Source organism: Notothenia coriiceps, unplaced genomic scaffold (genome assembly GCF_000735185.1).
Source record: "Notothenia coriiceps isolate Sejong01 unplaced genomic scaffold, NC01 NC01_scaffold00037527, whole genome shotgun sequence".
NCBI lineage: Eukaryota > Metazoa > Chordata > Actinopteri > Perciformes > Nototheniidae > Notothenia > Notothenia coriiceps.
In genome coordinates, this window is record NW_011370228.1 from 106974 (window position 1) to 127016 (window position 20043).

At 43.0% G+C, this 20043-nt stretch overlaps 1 protein-coding gene across 1 annotated transcript in view; it reads left to right on the top strand.

The window, feature by feature from the left end:
• Window positions 1-20043, top strand: part of LOC104967691 (PR domain zinc finger protein 16-like) — a 99594-nt gene that overhangs the window by 72465 nt on the left and 7086 nt on the right. The gene's annotated exons all lie outside the window — the stretch shown is intronic.

The window sequence follows — 20043 nt, forward strand, 5'->3', positions numbered from 1 at the left end:
ACACACACTGAACACACACTGAACACACACTGAAACATAATGGCGTAAGAGCATCACCCGTTGGTCTTATACATATAGACAGGTTATGGAAGTCGTTATCCAAAAGCGGTTTCACAGCAGGCAGCACAGTATAATGTGTCCAAAAGTAACAAAAAGTATGTAAAGTATGTGATCTCTAATAATAACCACTCAGACCCTGGAACCCTGCTGTCCCTGAAGTGACAGGAGTGACAGAACTGATATGATATACTGACTCATATTCTTTTGACCCTCGCACTAAATCAGTGTCCAATCAGTATTTCTTTGTCTGAGCACTCCTTTCCCGCAGCACGGCTATCATTAAGTGACTCATTTAGGCCATCACAGGTAGGCCCGCTTCATAGCCTGCTGGTGGCTTTTAATGGGGAGTGGAGTTCTTTCTACTGTAATGCATGCTGAAGTAGCATGGGCTAATGTGACCCCTATAGTTTGGCACTGCATTAGTGCCAGAGGACCCAGCAGTGAGCCTTTAACCTGAGGACGACAGGGCCATGATTATGTTCACCGCAGGGTAGGCTTGTCCAGAGGAAGCTCGGCTATACACACAAAGGGGCACGTGTACAATGACATAGGTGGACAACGAGGCAATTATCGGCTTATTATTTTCACAAGTGAATTTGTGTAGTCCTTTTCTTTTTGCAGAGGGGTTTCAGTTCAGTCAAATTGTATTTAATTCTCTTTTTGTTGTTGTGCTGCATTCCATTGAGGTATCATTTGTTGATGCTATAGTTTATAAGAACACCTTCGTTAGTTACAGAATAGGACTTTTCTTTTCTTCAAAGGCTAGAGAGAAGCAAAAGTTAAAGAGTAAACATACATTTTCTTCATATTATTGGGACACGGCCTCTTCAAAAGTCATTTTTGAATGCTGTGAGCAAAAAAAACTCCCTCCATCTCCTTTAAATTGTGGAAGAGGCTAAACTCTTTTAGATCAGATACTATTTGAATACCATTATCACTTAAATCAATTTGAGTTGAACATAGATAAGCCAGTACATAATCACACACATATAATATATATATATATATATTGTTGGTCGAAAGCACTTATTGTAAGTCGCTTTGGATAAAAGCGTCAGCTAAATGCAATGTAATGTAATGTAATATAAAATTTCAGATTTTCACAAATAAGGCACACTTATTCTGTCTCATTTCCCTCCTCTCCACTATATCAGCTCTACAGTTACCATGTTTACTGTCTCTATTCACTTACCGACTCGTTCTCTCACTGTCTATTTTGCACACACGCACACGCACACACACACACACACACACACACACACACACACACACACACACACACACACACACACACACACACACACACATAAATAGGATCCAGTTGTATTTCCAGATAATTTTCTTTCCTCTCACTACTCTTGTCTCAGTATCCTGAGCCACTAGACACTGAATGGACCACAGGGAAAGCTGATCTTACGGACACATATTCACTCACACAAGTACACACACATACATATACGCACACACGCTCTCACAAAACTGCGTGTGGTCCCACCATTTCAGTCCTCTCCGTGTTTTCTAATGCTTCATCAGGTCTGAAGGTCAGGGTTTTGGACTTAAGACTAATCTTTTAAGTTCCTCACTGTTTAGTCCCCTTATAGGCTCATCAGAAATCACCTGCTCACCTCAAATCACTTCTAATGTTTCTTTTGTTTGCAAGGTTTCACCTTTTTGGCGCTACATATGTTGTTTTCTCTTCCATCATTCTCTCTGTCTCTCCTCTTTTTATTTTCCTGCTTCTTTTCCTTTTCCTTCCTTTGCATAATTCAAATCAGAATCCCCATGTGAGTACCTTGCTCTTGACCTAGCTTAGAAAGCTCCTGATTGCTTTAATAGCAGTCCTTGGACCTGGAAGGTGGGCGCCTGTAAGGAACTCTGGTGAGAACAGAGTGTGTATGTGTTTGTGCAGTGTGTGTACAACCAAGGGGTGGTTGATTAGAACTGACCTCAAGAGTGTCAGGAGAAAACTAAGTGCAAATATGCAAAGTGGACGTGTGTGCTTGCATAATTGAGGCAGAAGGGAGTGCAGAGAGGTCAAGTAGAACAAATGGTCAGTGGAGTAGATTCAAAGTCTATAAAAACACACCAACACTCACAACATATAAATGTCCGAGGAGCACTGGTCACTTTGAGGTTAGGGAAGTGAGGCTGTGATGGAAAAAGTTGCCAGTTCCACGACCCAGTTGGGGTTGGCAAACTGTAGAGGCCTGTGGTTTGTAATGGGAAGCTCCCAGATGGAAATGAGTGTACGCATGAGGAACATAACATTACTGAGAAAGAGCTTATGTGCTTCACTGGCTTACCATTATCAAGTAAGATTTGAAAAATCAGTTGGCACACACAAAAGTATAAATGCAAGCCGGCGTGTTTTGCAGAAGAGGCGCAAATGTGTGCAAGGCTAAGTCCTTCAACAGTCGGATTGCCCTAGCATTAGCCGAAGTCAGGAGCCCCAAAGTAAGGCCAGCTAAGGTTGGGGTGAGGCCTGGCAAACCCAAAGATTGAGTCTGAATTAGGCCCACCATTCAAAGCTACTGAAAGGAGTTCCTGAGCCTCCTATTCTCTACTAGCAAATTGGGAGGAAATCTGGCTATTGTACAGAGTTTTGAAGAGGCTGGTGTTGGGGAGGGGGGCGCACACTGTGCTTACCTATAGATGAGAGTGGAGACAAAGGATTCTGGGACATCCAGGAGAGGCTTTGAAATCCCTCTTGGCTGGAGACGGAGGCGGCGTGGAGTAGCTCCTCGTGTAAAAAAAGGTCAACATTGCTCAGTCAGCATAGACAATGAATGGCAGGGGACTTAACTTGAGAATTTGAAATGTCTGACAAGATAGTTAAGATAAAATATGATAGACATCATTTGAAAAAACGAACATACTTTCTAACCCGTTTTGTATTTAGTAGCAAACTTTCACTGTACTGTAGGTTGGAAAAGTTGTTGTCCTCCTGTGGTCAGCTTGAATTAATTTCCTCTTAACTTTGCCTCTTCTCATACCCTCTAAACTTTTTTGCTTTTAAAAGAGAGTTTCAATTTACATTTTCCGAACTTAACTAACCATAGCAGGTGTTTTAAGTATGTCCCTGACAAACTTCAGCAACAGGGTTCATGCACTGTGGAGTTCAGACTTCTGCTGTTTTCCCTTTCCATGGAGCAGCTGAGCTTCTCAAATGCGTGTGACAAAGTGACAACAAAGCATCTCTAATGATGATGATGATGATAATGATGATGGCAGCCTTTTAGGAGCCCTTTGATGGATGAGGATTGATGTGACCTACGTTGAATTGTGTGTGCCTACATACGTTTTTGTTTATGAGAGAAGACAGACATTCCCTCAGGCTAAACAGTCCGGGTATCACCAGACACACACACACACACACACACACACACACACACACACACACACACACACACACACACACACACACACACACACACACACACACACACACACACACACACACACACACACACACACACACACACACACACACACACACATACACTCACACGTTTTCTGATGGGCGGTGTTACACTGCAGCCAACCTCTTCCTGATCAGCAGTGCAGCCCGAGGCTCTTCCGGAGTCTCTCTCCCCTACGAGGGTCCAACTCCCCCCCTGTCTGGCCTACTATACCAATGCCACCCCTCTCTTCTTATTCTCTCTCTCTCTCCGTCTTTCTCTCTCTCATTAATCAATGTCAAGCCGTCCAACAACAAGGCCGGCATTCTTTCCCTGCCTGCCTCCTCGGTTCCTCGTATGTGTCATTGTGCCCCGACCCTCCCCCTCCACCAACTCAGCGGCCACCACCGTCCTTTCACATGGCCGCAGATCCCAGACCCAGGCCCACACTGCCAACATGAAAGGTTGTTCAGAGGCAGCGTGAGGAAGAGAAAAAAAAGTGAGGAGGAGGCATTTTGCTCACTTCTATCTTTTCTTCCTCCCTTTTTTTGCCTTCCTCTGAAGAAAGGGATTCCATAGTCGTTTACATAATTCATGGGACACACAGGAGAAAACGGGCCATTGAGTAGTAAAAAAAGGTTTGGATGGAGCAGTCATGGGGGGCGGAGGGACATGTATGCCAGTCTTTGTGCCCCCAGACCCATCTTCCCTGCTTCTCTCCATCCATCACTACTCCCCACACACACAGTCATTGTCCCATGTTCGTCATTAACCTCTGGTATAAGTCGGCCGTCTCTCTTCCTACAGTATCAAGACGTTTCTCCATGGGAAAGAAATAATTTCATCATCCAACCAGGCAAATAGATTTTTCATGGCTCTTTTTTTTAATGGGGAAATTGTGATGGACACCGCCGAGGCAAAAGTAATTAACCCCAAATACTGTAGCTATCAAAGGCGGAAAAAAGTATTGCACGGCTTTGCTTAGATTAAATGAAACCTGATTATGGGGATGCTGACATTAGCAATAAGGACTCATTCTAAGACATAACATTTATGTAAGACACTAGATACACACACACACACACACACACACACACACACACACACACACACACTCTCTCTCTAACACACACACACTCACACAGACACACACAAACACACAGATACACACACACACACACACACACACACACACACACACACACACACACACACACACCTTTCTAGATGTCCCGCAGCCATTTGTCAGTTAACCATCACTCATGGATGTCCGTTTCATTTTCACGTGCCGCATTTGTTCTTTTTCCCCAGTATTAAACTAATAATAAGTCAAACAAATCACAGACCATCCTATCACTAATACCCTGTTTAAACACTTAACTGTCCACGTTTACATTGAATAATGAGACCACTTCTCACATGAGCTCCTCTGCATACCATTTGTTTACAAAGATGCAGATTGCCCACAAATCAGCAGTTATTTGGGGGTGGGGGGTGGGGGGTATGCGCTTAGAAATCCTTTCTCTCCCCGCATCCTCCTTCCCCGAGCATCTGTATGTATTTGTTGTCCTAATGAACGGAACAAAAGTTTCCGGGGGCCCTGTGCAAGGGGGGAACCCGTTTTTTGAGGGAGAACAGCCGTAGAGAGGCTGAAGTGGGGTCTGCTGAGTGGTCAGTCGCCGTGAGGTTGACAGTGAGGGAACAGAAGACAGTGAGAGTGATAGAGACTTGACCCGGCAACCTCTTCTCTCCTTTCTCCTGCCTTTTCCTCCAAGCCCTCCTCAACCCTTCTCTTTAGATGATAGATGACCCTCCCTCTCATTCATGTCAAAAGCTCTTGCCCCCTCCTCCAGTCCTCAAAAGTCACATGCCTATTGTCTACGCATGTGCACATACACACATGCACGCACAGACAACGTACACACACTATTACAGCCGTCTAGCCATTAATCTCCTCATCAACCCAAAGACAATCAGTCTTTTTCATCTGGGCTGGTGGTTACATAGACCCCCACCACCTTAACCTTACATGCTGACCTTTTCATAGACACACACACACACGCACGCACGCACGCACGCACGCACGCACGCACACACACACACACACACACACACACATTCGCTGTCACTCCCACTGAGACCTTTACCTCCAGGCAGCAGGTATGGATTTGTAAAGAGTTGCACTCCAATGACTAGATGGATTGATGGACAGATCAGGAGAAGTGCAGGGAGAGAGGTAGAGAACGAGGAGCGTAGAACGGACACTGGGCAGTAAATTACTTTGCCAATCAATCTCCCCCTGGGTACCCTTGATGAAAGCTGTCCAAACTTTCCTTCACTACTTGAAGTAACCCTCCTACAGTTTATCAGGGCTAAGTTGCAAGATTGAATGTTGCTGGGAGGAGACAGGAAAAGCAAGGAGCATTTTGAAATTGGGAGGTTTGGAATAAAATGTTGGGTGAATGTGTGAGGGAAGTGAAGGGCAAAATTTGGATTAAAGAAGAGGGAGAGATGTGCTATGGGGATGGAAAGGGAAACCCGTAAAAAATATAAAACTGTTAAGGAAGATTTGCACCGAGGAATGTGTCTTATTTCTTCTCACTTAAGGTTCAGTAGCTTCTGACCACAACTCGGCTCATGGGTCTTCATGGGTGGCATGACAGGATGACACGCTGTGACTTTAAACATGTGACACCTCCCAATTACAGCACAGCGCAGACCCTAAGCTACAGGGATCTGCGGCTGCTTCAGAAACACAGCAACACAATGTTTTAAGCTTTTCTTACATTTTTTTCTTTTTATAGCAACAAGTGGAGATCTCTATGACCACGCACACATGCAAAACATGCATAATACACACAAACAGCCACATGCACCCATAGAAAGCTTTCTTTTAGACTTGTTTTCTGGCAAGTTTGAAAGTGTCTCTGCCCAGAACTGTGAAGGGAGAGTAAGGGCTGTTGGGAATGTTAATTTGGTAATTTGTTGTTTTATATAATCTGGGGAGGGATGGTGGTGATGGTGGTGGTGGTGCAGTAAGGGCTGCACACACGGTCTGTGTGTTTGGGTTGGTTGGGGGGAGGTTGTTTTGGAGGGAAAGGGTAATGCTGGGTGACAAGGTCCAGCTCAGTGATGCAGATGACTCCCAACCAAGTTATTTTTCTACGAGAGAATCGGGCAAAAATACCATGACGGTTGGGGAGCAAGAAGCGCCCCATGCCCATAGAAGGTATTAAGATGTCTCTGAGACATAGCTGCCGTCCTCCTCCTCCTTCTGTCCCCCCTGTCTCTTACTCCCAGTCACCCTCTCTCACTCCTAAATCTGGGATGGTGGCCAAGTGCCACCAAGGACACTAAGGCTAATAAATCATCCTTGTTTCAACATCTGCCCAGTCCCAAAGGGCTGCCCACCGCCGCCACCACCCCACCCCTTGTGAAGATGGGTCCTTGGCTTTATTCCTCTTTCAGCATCTCTCCATACTCCCCCACTGACACCCCCTCCCTGACTGACAAAACGTCTATTGTCCCATGTCCAAGTGAAGAAGAGACCCTCTTTTCCCCTCTTTGACAAAAGCCGTCTGAAGCCAAGATGGGGACTGCCAACCGAGATGCCTGGGACCCGGCAGGGGAGCCCCCTCTCCCCCTTCTACTTTTCTCCCGCCTTCTGGTTCATCCATCCCTCGGTCTCGCTCTCTATTTTACTTTTAATACTCCCCTCCTGTGGGGGTCACTCGCTCAGCTCGCCCCCACCCTTTTCATCGTGGTGAACTCTCAGCCTTGCATAAAGACATCAAGTGACAGCAGTGAGAGAAAACAGCCAGATTTGGCAGAAAGAGATATTCGACATGGCTGTCAGTGGCCATTCTGCATGCCTTTTGTTCCCTTGGGTGTAGTTGAAATAGATAAATAAACAGGCATAGGCTGAAAAGCCGGGATCAGAAGCTTGTCGCATTTATTCATATTGAACGCTGAAGAAAAAGAGGCAAAAACCTGCTGCTGCCAATTAAGAAGAATGAGACAAAACTCAATTCACAGTGTTTAGATTTGTTTTCACGGCTGAGGCTAAAACTAAGCTTTTCAGTGGCTTTCTGTGGATCGGTCTAAAGATGGCAGTAGGTCTTTAGCATTGTGGGTGTCTCCATGTGGCAGAGAAGATCTGGGAAGTTGTCTCTGGACTCATCAGTTAAGAAGCACTCTCCACGGTTACTCACAAGGCTTCATTTACTGTGAATGCACGGCCCTTTTTCCCAGCACCTCAGACTCACCCCCAACAACAGGGAGTACCGCCCATAACTGTGCACGGGCCAGCCTCCGGCCGCATTCACAGGACCGTCTGCTTATAAAGAACAAAGTCACACCACTTTGACTTGAAGATGATGCTTGCCAAGAAATTAAGAATTCAAAAGAAGGTTTTTTTTTGTTAGTTTTAAATCATCAAATAGTCAAGTTTAATCTTCACAATTTAAGTACAAAACAGACTCAGTTATTTAAAAAGATATACATGCAGTGATGACCAGCATCATATTTTATGAACATTTATTTTCTTTTTTTTTAACACAATTCATCACTAAAGGGTTAAGAAAGTGGTATTCATAATTATTACATGCTCCACTGTTAAACAATATTTTGTCTGACTTTCTACTTTACTGGCGGGGCTCAAACCGTAACTTTATGCAAATGTTTTAATTTTGCTGAAACTACTCAGGCAGGGAGGAACATTTACCAACAAAGCCCTGTGATGAATTAGTCAATTAGTGTTACTGGCATTTTTTGTTTCATATTTTATTCTGAATTATGTAGATGGAGGCACTGTAATTAATGTTTTTTTTGTTGCGGTTGGGTCATTATGCATGGAAATGTATTTGCCTCTAATTCATAGCTTTGAGTGTTTGCATATTAAAAGTGGTGAGGGCTTCAGGATGAGAATATGTCTCAACAAAGGGTTCTTGATAAACATTGTTCACTGCATTCCAGTATCCACTATTCACTAAATATGTTTTGTTCTTTGCAATTTATTTCCATAAAGCAATGATCAGAGTACATTCACACCAAATATCATTGAAAATAAATATTGAAACAAATCTGTAATCTGATTTTCCGCTCACAGGCTGAGCGCATTCCTTCACAGCTCCTCTCTCCCCCTGCAAAACATTTAGATTTCCAATTAGCCCTTGAGAAGAATGGCTAATTTACCACAGCGAGCAGGCGCCTGATGTCTCAATCTGCCGGGTGTCAGCACTATGAAAAGGAGTACTCTCATGTAAGCACACACACTTATAGAGACACACAGGCCCATAAAACAGGGTTGCACTGAGCGTGAAGAGAACAAATTCAGTATGTGGATCCAAAAATTATTTCCTATTTATTTCAACTGTGAAAAATATGCAAAATGAATAGGGGAAGATTTTTTTTTTTTTTTAATGAGTAAAGAGTGGTCTTATTGAGGCACTAGAGCGGCAGGACAGGCAGCAGTTCAGCAGTGGCCCCAGATTGACTCGTCTGTGAGTGTACAGCCAGCCAGCTCCTCCACACAACACCCACATTGTCCGCTGTGCCAAGGAGCCAGAGCAGCGCTCCTCTCCTCGGGGGGCTGCCTGAGACGAACACATTATAGATACATGTTAGCCTTGGCCCAATGTTCTGTATACTGTGTGGAGCACTGAGCGGAAAGGAGACAGAGGAAGGAGGGCGGAGATGAGAAATGAAAAGCACATGGAAGTTATTGAATGATACAGAAAATATAAACCTTTCCGACAGCTTAACAGCCTCAAAAAGTCCTAAAAAAGTCTTATGAAGAGTGCTTGCCTATCACTCTTGCATCTATGCTGTGAAACAAGATATATTGTATCTAGACAAAGGGAGAGAAGAGTTAAAGGGAGATGCTATTCGGTGAGACAAGATGTTTGCAAGAATCCATTGGCATCATGAGCTAGTGGTTTTGGCTTTGGTTATCCGTTAGAATCAGCTCACTGCATATTCCATCTTTTTATTTATGCTTTATGAGGCCCCCTGCTTGTCCCGGTGGAAAACCTCAAAGCTGCAGCGCTATCATGCTGTGTAACGGTCACTAGCAAGCGGCCAAGCTGCCTCTCTCAGCCCTGATAGGGAGAGAGAAAGCAAGATTCCTGTCTGGCTCCTAAAACCCAAACAACATTAGTGGCACTGTCCTATTTCTCCCGTTCTCCCTTTTTCCCAGCCTGCTGTTAAACACACATAGTTCCCCACAAAATGTTGTTTCAGCTTCTATCTCTCCACTGTCATTAACCAGAGGCAGGCTGACTGACACTCCCCTCTGTCTATGTGTCTGCAGCCAGTCCCTCATTCACTTAAGGCCCATCAGCAGCCACAGTCTTTATCTTGCCCAGGGCAGCCCTGTGATAACACTGTTAACAACAGTAATGTGTGGCGGGAGGGAGCCACTGGAGCTGCCACTGTGAGGGTGAGTAAGTGAGGTCAAGGGCTTTTAACATCTGGTGACGTTGCACCAAGTCTGCTCCAGCTCCACTCTCTGCTCTTATACTCTACGTCTCTTCTTTTCAAACTCTTGTCCATCTTTTTAGATTTCCAACCGCTTCCCCTGTTCTTTACTCTCAAGCATGAACAGTGTGAGGGAGAAGAAAAGGAAAACTTGACTGAGCTCGGCGGGACTGAACAGGGCCTTCTCTCCCCACGTGCCTCAGGGAAAACATTGGTGTTATTTTAGAAATCACACTGTTAAAGATTAATGTGGGCCTGGAGGAGTGTGTCATCGTTCCTTAACGACAGGGCCGAGACGCCGAATAAAGCCGGCTCTGTGTTCTGTCCCACAGCCCAAGGACAGATAAGTTTCCTCTCACCAAGCTCGACCCTCTCCTTCCCTCCCTCCTCCTTTGTCCAATAACTCTCTCCCTTAGTCATATATTACAACCGCAGGGGCCAAAATAAGAAACAAGTTTAATGAGTGAACGGCTTTGAAATCAGTTTCTCCTCTGCTCTTAGTTTGTATGTTTTTTCTTTCATAGAAATATGCTAAGGTGTGGGCAAAGAATAGCTCAAGTTCTGGCTTTGCAGTTATAAAATCAACAAAAAAAGGGTCAAGAGGGTGTTCGCAAACATTTTCCGAGCTGATTGCTCTTGTTACATGACTAATGGAAAGTCCCAGTTCCAAGTTGTGACCATGCTACTCCCCTAATAAAGTCATCCGTCATCATCCCATGGACTGGCCAGACAGACAGACAGACAGCTATAAGCCAGGGTTCAGAGACCAGGGCAGAGCATCCTATCTGAACATATCAGATCTTTGTTATTCTAACAGCCAGGATGATGATTATAGCTCTACATAAAAATTAAACTGGTATACCCGACACCAATGAAGATAATAATGATAAGAGATTTTAACAGTTGGTGATGACAATGATAAAGTCCTGTTAAGTTTGATGAGTCTCAAGTCTGAGGTGTGCAAATGGGACTTAGTATCCCTTGTTGAAGGTTTCTGCTGATAAAAGAAGCGCTCGATAAGCCGGGGGAACATCAATCTCAGTGACAGAGATAGTCTTGGCTTCACACTAACAGGGTTGTAAAAGGCCTTCACCTTATATGGCCCGGCTAATAAACTCATTGGTGATGAGCCCGAAGGTCAACTGAATGGATATTCATATAAACCTAAATATTAGAGGTGGGTTTTGCCTTTGACAAAGTAAAAAGTACTTGTTAGTCTGACACGCCTGTGATGGAGGGCTACTTTTTGACGTATAACAGTACTGGGTTTAGATATAATAAGGAAAGATTCAACTTTGGAATATCATGAGGTATCTGTCAGATATTACAATTCTACTTGGCAGTGTCTTGCACCACAAAGTCCACTGTTTTTCCATTCAGTGCCCCAGGACAGCCAGCAGCATCATATCATCAACTTTGCAACATCATTACCATGCAGTCTTTTGAAGTCTCAGACCATCCTTGAAATTATCAAAGTCTGTGACACTTCAATTCATCTTTGGTTTTGATGGCACACACTTCAGACAATGGCCTTTGTACATGGGAGTGGGGCTGCTACACTATCTCCACTCAATTATGTCTTCTCCGAAGAGTCCTCAAGGCCAAAAGATATCTCACAACCTGTTTTAACCAGCCAGTGCTGGTTTCATCACACACAATTTGCTTGATCTTTCAAGCAAATTGAGTAAACAGGACAGTAGTGAATCACGCGATTACAATGTTCTGGGACATTGTAGCCTTCTAATCAATTTCATTAGCTGCATAAATCACGGCAGCTTGACATTTATTGTGGGGGTGATGGGTTGATCCTGTGGACTTGGAGACAGCTCTCGTTGTGATAAATGTTGCTATCTCTTGAGAGCACGGATAAATAGAGTGTGTGTACAGAAAGACAGAGGGAGGGTTGGAAAGAAAATAAAACTGTACGCGGAGCATGAGAGCCCCAAAGAGGTTGCTGTGCAGCAACAAATGTTACACTGAGCGAATCAATGAGAGAAGAATGGTCGGGGATTCATTTGCACAATGGGTTTGATCAATCATTTCTCAATGGTACCTTGGGTTCCAATTGTTGCTGTTCTTTGAATGTATTTTTCAGCACTCTGTGTAATTCTTTTATGCCCACCTAGTGTCAACTTTCAAAATTCTATGTTGTTTATTCTGAGGACAGTTGATGTTTTGTTTATTTTTCAGTTCTTAGTCTGAAAGTATGTTGAAGCATATATGCCATTATTTAGAATGTATTACATTGGTATGCATTTATTATGAATTACATTTTTAATTCCTGGTAAAACAAGTTAAAACAATCAGTCATCATGATTTAGTGAACATTATCTGCATTTTGCAATAACTTTTCCTTCCCAAAAACCCATGAAAAAATGTGGCCACCATAGTGAAAGAAAACATTTGTAGCCAGCATGTTCAGACAGTATCTTTTGGCAGTAGCAGCTGCCTTAACTGCTCTGGTCTTTTATATGTTTCCACCGTGCAAATAATCTGATTGGCCTCAAGAAGAAATCACAAGGATAAACAGTGCACAAGTTACAGTCCATTTGCTAAATACAAATGCTTTTTGTGTTTTATCTCCACATCCTGCTCAGAATAATACACACGCTAATAGCAGCCATTACAACTATTAAGCTGCCATTATTATTGTTGGTATTTATTTTGTGTACGTGCTTCAGTTTGAAATAAACCATATTATTTTAGAATGCCAAAAATATCCTATAATGTAGAAACAAGCTAATTATTCCTAATGCAGCTTTTCAGTCATGCACAAAGACTAAAGCACAGACTGCACAAAGAGCTTTTATGAACATTCAACTATGTTAACTCTTTCCTCAGCACACATCAAACTATTCACCTCTGTCCTACTGATGACCTAACAGCTAAGCTCTAAGTCTTCCCTGTAAATAGAGGCCATACCAGTACAAACAGACCATTGAGAGAGTTAAGACTAAGCTAAGAAACGTTGTGGATACTTTTAGTGTACAGAACACAGAGGAGCTGTGGGAAGTCTTTGATAATAACACTGAATAGCTTTTACTCCTGTAATAATGTAATGGTTCTGAAAAACAAATCTCAGATCAAAAATAATATCACCAAAGTAACCCTATTGCACACAAACAAAAACACACTCTTAGCTCTGAGCAGGAAATCCACAGCAGGCCTTGTTTATTTATATGCAGGAGGAATCTCATCAGCGAGTCACTCGGCGTGGCTTTGGCCTTCTCAAGCATCATCATTATCATCCTCGTGTGTAGGGCATGACCTTGGTATAAACCCTCGGAGTCCTAAAGAATGCCCCTGCTTGTCCCAAGCACTGACCAATATATACACGCACTTAGCCTCCAAGTCACTAGAGACTTTTCACTTCTATGTTTGGGCCCGCGCCCAAACGCCTAGTATACATGTGTGTGGTCAAAAATGGAGAAAAGCCACAGGATGGATTTGCAGGAGATGCCTGACCGACTAACGCACACAAGTACAGATCATAGCTTTCTCTATAAGTATTTACCTTTCTCCTCTTTTCCCAAAGTCTTGCTGTTTAACTTCTGTCCACATCTTGTCTTCTTGTTTGAGCCAGCTTGTTCTTCCTGTACATATATTGGATTAGAAGAAAGAGGGAGAGCAGAGGAATGAAAAGCTACCAAAACCCCTCTGTTTATGTTAAAATATGCAAACGTTGTAAATATTTAGCTGGACCCCGATAAACGATACGTAATTTACTCGCCAGTTATCCGTCGTCACGTGACAATATCTCAGTGGCTGCTGTCCAGAAAAGCCCCTGATGCGATGAGAGATCCCCCTCTCTGTGTTTCCGCGTCCTTTTCTACCTACCTAAAGGAATTCCTGGTTTGAATTAGGGCTTCATATTGGCACTCGACTGAGAGACAGACAGTGTGGTCTGGTGTATATTTCTAAATACACAAATTCAGTTTGCAAGGGGAAATGGAGATATGAAACATATGACATTGCTCAGCTGAAAAGCCGATATCAGATATATGTAACTCATAAATGTAAACATTCATATATGCATAGGCTGCGCAAGCATCTCGCTCAGCTGAAGTATGTGAAATGAAAAGCATCCGTGGCATGACCTTTGATTCGATATATATGCCCTCAAGGCAAGACCCTAAATCTTACTCCCATAACCCCCTGCTTGCTCCGAGGCAATAGGTGTCATGGGAAGAATAGGAGATCATTAGAAATAAGGCAATATTATTTTTCTTCCTGCTGCCACATATCGATAAACTGCAACCTTTATCAAAATGAAGAGGCAGGACGTGATATATCATTATCTGAAAGGCATGCCACAGCAGCCACTGATGCTGTGTAGGCAATCCTCTTAGGCCAAAAGGTGGGGTTATTTATTGGGCCTCAACCCTGCGGCTGTCACAACATCTGCTAGTGCGAGATCTATTGGCACACCCTTATTCACTTATGATTATTACTGATCATCTTCCCAAATGACTTATCAATAAAGCGAAGGCCAGGGAGATAATTTATCTGTATGGTTCTGTCGATATCAAGTTCAGAGTCAACGGCCTTAAAAGGATAAGGGGCCTTGGACGTCAAGTGATGGATGGTCATACAAGGCCCCCATGAAAATATGACCCTTTTAATACATTTGCAGATTCCTGCTGTTTTCCTCCACCTCCCTTCAGAGTCCTGTCTCTCCTTATTCATGAAGATTAGCTTCTTTCCCAAGGTTTGTTTGCTTACTAAGTGACACTTCACCTTTGTGGCATCACTTTCTTGAGTTCAAACGATCTAACTGTCATACGTATGAATACACATATTTAATCCATTCATTTGTACCCAGAATATATTGTGTGGCACCTAGACCAAGCATGTCTCTGCAAGACCTGTGAATCATACAGGACATTTAAATGATGAGACAAGCCTGTCCGGAGTCAATGAAAACCCTGCCAGGATATTTCACTATGGCATTTTCTTCATAAATCACACAAAGACTCTCAGGACATTCGGGGTCAATGCTCTTTCTGTAAATATCAGTCGTTTGTATTTGACAAGTGGCCGTGACTTTCCAGAGTCGCACAATAGTTGACTGTTTGCCTTCCAAATCTAACCTTTGTGCGCTAAGCTCTATCTCACCAACAGTTCTCAGTTCCGTCATAGGCCACACCCTGCAGAGATCCATCTGGATGTAGGGTTGGGTAACAGTGTTAGCTTTAGCGTGTCGTGATAAGTGTCAATCTAATCCTCCTTTATAGACAATGGTATATCATGCATTCCTTTGGCATCCTTTTATTTACCTTTAACCAATATGATTTTCTCACATTAAGCTTAATAGCAAAGTGGAGATGGAGTTAAGGTACCAAACTGTGATTATACTAATAATTACCTTCTCTATCAACTAAGACAAAGAGATGGAGTGAAAGTTTCCTATCAGAACTCCCCTTGATATTTGTCCTGGCCAAGGAACCTCAAGACGTCCACTTATTAAAGTTATCATACATACATTTTATCTGATGGACGCCCAGTTTCCTGGTATTTAGTTTTGCTGTTAATCTGTTTCCTTTTCTCCTGCCTTAGTTTCCCCACCTCCCGACTAAAGTTCTGTGAGCAACCTCATTGTTAAAGCATATTTTTAAGAAGTCATAACTCGGGCTTGTTTTGGGTCAGCTGTCAAGGCCCCTATCTTTGGGAAGTCCTGAAATAGCCCCATCTTACACCCTTTTAAAGAACAAGCCAGAGAATGGACTTGGAACTACAACCAGTCACCATCAGACTTAATGCTAAAAAGCAGACTGATTCAGACATATCCTTAGTCAAACAATCTCTAACAGATTCTGGCACAAACGTGTGAAAGGTTTGTTATCAGGGAGTTCAGTTGATAGTGAGAGACCTCAGAGAAAAAAACACTGAAGACTTGATACCCCCACTTCTTTTTCTTCCTTTTTTGGAGTAAGTATTCCGATCAGATTTACCAGTATCTAGGAGTCAGAGGAGTCATATCCATTTGTTGAGATCATGTTTGACATGACGGTTAGATCTATTTTAAAGGCTCCAGCAATGAGAAACAGAGCCTCTCCTCTCGTTTTTATTTATTTCTTTTTCTTCTCTTTCTTGCTCTCCAACACAAACTCACTTTCTATGCAGTTTATTATTCAACACGACCCACAGTGAAAGACCGCTTCCTCTCCCATCTATACGTCAACAAGATCAAAAACTCGTCCAGGGCCTTACTACCACAATGAAATCCTGTCAACGTGCCAAGGAGCTGCAAAAGTTCCCAATAAATGCATAGCAAAACTTTCAATTTGTGGCTTTCTTGGTGTGGCTCTTGCAACCAATGGGTTGTCAGTCAGGGCCCTGTTTAAAAAAAACCTGAGGTTTGTTTGCTGCTGTTTCTTGTTGGAAACTTGTGGCTTTGTGACATCCGCAGCCATCTATTGGGCCGTGTTGCTGTATTGCCTCATATTATCCAGAGTTGCCCAGAGTCGAGGAGAATTGTTTTTGGCAACAGAATACTAACATTTTCCTAGTGGGGCCCTCTTCTTACTAGCGCCTGAGGATGATGATGAGTAAGCTTTGTAAGGTCCACCTCTAGTTGCTATAGCTACTTACTCAGCCTTCCCATTGGCGTGGCCATAAGTCATGATGGATGGGTCTTTTTCTGAAGGTTTGACTTGAGCTGCACATACAAAACCACAGCATATGCTTTATGGGCTCTGGATAGAAAATCCTCTTAGGGCATTTCTGCTGTTTTTTCACGTTAAATGAGCTCTGGAAATAAACTGTGCGGGATTTCGCTCCATCATGTGTTGGCTGTGATAGTTCTTGTGAAAACAATAAGGCAGTCCACTAACTGAGTGTCTTTCCCCACGTTGTGTTTTCTTTGTCCGCTTGGTCATCATGGCATGTCAATATGAATGGTGCTAAAGTGGTATTGAAAAACTCCTGACCATGTCCAATAACAAAAGCTGTGCACTGAAACTCTAATATCGGTGGGGTTTTCCCTCCCTCCTTGTGTGAAAGCACACACAACAGACACGGTGAGATGGTTCTCACAGACACACACTTTTACACACAGCCCTAATGGGGGTCTAGACAGCTCTTGGTGGAAGGATTCTGCAGGTGGCTGCACTTTCATCAAGCCACGGCTGGATTTGTTTATGTTTCAGGTCATATGGGCCAGAGAGAGAAGTTTGTGAGCCTAGACACACACTTACACACACTTTTTAATTACCCTCGCAGTGTTTTCTCTTTTCTATAAGACATATTGACATGTCAGCATTCAGCAGGGTAGATACAGAACAAATGGACAATTTTACCTCTCTCTGTGTAGTGGAAAATCTATCCCTCTCTACATAGGCCAGTCTCTATTTGGACCTGTCTCACCGACCCCGAGTAAAAATCACTTTGAGATGACGGTGACACGTGCAATAAATCATAGCACCGCCAGTCAGTGGCCAATCACATTTTCCTTCCCTAATTAATAGCTTATTTATTTGCTTGGCGGGGTTCTGCTGCAGGGCTAGGCCATTCCGTGCGTCTTTCTGTCTGTCTGTCTGTCTGTCTGTCTGTGTGTGTGTGTGTTTTTCTGCTGTGTTTGAATGAGTGTGTTCATGTGTGTGTGTGTGTGTGTGTGTGTGTGTGTGTGTGTGTGTGTGTGTGTGTGTGTGTGTGTGTGTGTGTGTGTGTGTGTGTGTGTGTGTGTGTGTGTGTGTGTGTGTGTGTAATACAGTATGCCAGTGTTGAAAGAGCATCTCCACCTGCCCTTGTGTTACAGTTAGTCATCTTTGCACAAGCCCTTGCTTACCCGCTGGAAACCCTGTTCACCACTCTCCTTTTATTAAATATATAAACTTAATTTGGTAACTTTTCAACAGACAAACAGTTTGGTTTTGATCTGCATAGATATCAAAGCCATGAAGCTTTATCGTTAGCATTTTCCTGACAGTCAGCTCAGTGTTTCTGGAACCAAAACTGAGGTTTGGACGATAGAAAGCCCACACCGCCCCGACCCCCCACCTGAAGCTGAAAGACATTAAGGCATCAGTTAAACCGCTCATGTCTGCTTGCATGTCTTCTACAGTTTTAGGTTACTCTTGCACAATTTGATACACACACATATTTACACTTGGCATTTAGCATACAGAACAGGGGGAAAGTCCAGAAATTGTCCTATAGTTGCTGAACGCCTGGTAGCATTTTAGATGACCCAGCCAAGCTGTTGGTTTTGTAAACTGTTGCAGCTGGTCTTGTGCATTACCAGAAAGGGGAAGTCCTCTTTCTCCCCCTCTCCCTTGCTGACTCTCTCCCTCTCCCTCTGTTTTTATTATCGCCATGTTTAAAGTTCACAAGCACACTTTTACTTACCGAGCAGAAACATTAATTTAATTTGTCTTTCTTACTACTAAATAGTTATTCCGAAACCCCTTTCTATTTTACCCAACAGAGGTGTTACACTGAAGCATGTATTTCACATTATAGATAAGTAAACAAAGTAGTACAAATAAAAGAAGTTGCCATTTTGTAACAGTGTTGGTTCTTTTTACAAAAAGCAAACATTTCTATCACCCTCAGAAATACAATACCTACACATACAGCCTCAGAAGATGCTGCTCAGAGGCCAGTGTTATTACCTACTGACAAACTATATGCAGGAAGTAACCAGTACTTTTAAACCTGATGTTCAAAGAAACGAATCACACATACCAACTCACAACTCTTTGGCTTATTGAGTGTTGAGAGTGTTTCATTCCCATTCATTGGGAGCAAAACTTGAATGCATACGATTTGATTTGAGAATAATAAATACATACTACAATGTATTTTTCAATGCCATCAAACTGAAAATAAGTTAACCAGACTCTCTAGCTCATGCACACATGTTGATCAGATTTTAATGAAACTTACCAAACCTCAAAACTCTGTCTGCGCATTTTTAAAACAGAATAGCTACAGTTACAAGTCAAAACAAACTGACACATTTTGAGGCGGATACAATGTTTTTGCATTGTTTAAACCTGATTTCAGTTACACAAAGCTTCTGTAAAGGTTTGGATGATGTGTAAGTAGGCTGAAAACACTGTTGTAAGTATCTGTGGTGTAATTGCTCCCATTTGCTGAGGCTGAGAAAAAGATCCCTTGACAGCTTAATATAGGAAACCACTCGGTACGGTACACTGGTGCACATATGGCCCATCTGGTTCACTATTCAGTAAGAAAGAGAGAAGGAAGAATTAAGAGTGAACTTCTATGTGCTATGATTTCCGATAACAGTTTTTCTATTTAACTGAAGAATTAATAGTCTTACAGAGAAACCTATGGACAGTTCATCCTGAAGCACATCCACATGCACACAATAATCACCTCTTGTGAATTGAAGCCTTGTGTAGAAAAGTGCATAAGAGAAGTTGCTGTATGCCACAAGTGAAAGATTGGCTCCACAGTTTCCACGGCAGATTCCACAGTAGATAAATGTCTCTTTCCCAATCACGGGGGGTAACGCTGGCTTAGGAAATACAAACTTTGATATGTCAGCTCTAATGTAAAGGCAGCCATTCTTTTCACAACACCCAAACAACACACATACTGTGAAACGGCTGATGAGGAGGATACGGTGCAGGAAAAGGGAGGATCAGATATGCAATATGTCTGTGCTTTAAGGAGTTTTATAGGCCTAATTTCACTTAAATTCAGTAAAGTACCACGCTGATCCCCCACCAAACCTCAAACTGCTCTGAAAACAGTCTGCACCTATTATTTGATCTTCAGTGGCCATCAATGGGCTTCAGAGAAGGAAAGAAAGAAACAGACAGACGGAGAGAGACTCTGGGTTGCCATTATATGTGAAATGCCCCCTCATTGCAGCAGGGGCAGCCCCATCTCTTCATCATTCCCCCACTTCCTTCATTTCCTCTGGCAGACACTGGGAGCATTCTACCACCCATCTGCCCCCAGTAAATATTGCTTGAAGGCTTAATTATACACACATACACACACACACACACCCACGGACACGGTCTCAGTGAAATTTCCTGCAACGCTGAAGCGGAGAATTAACGTCAAATCTGCGGGGCATTCATTCATCAGAGTGGGTGTGTGTGTGTAGTGTTATGTTTGCTTCTGTGTGTGT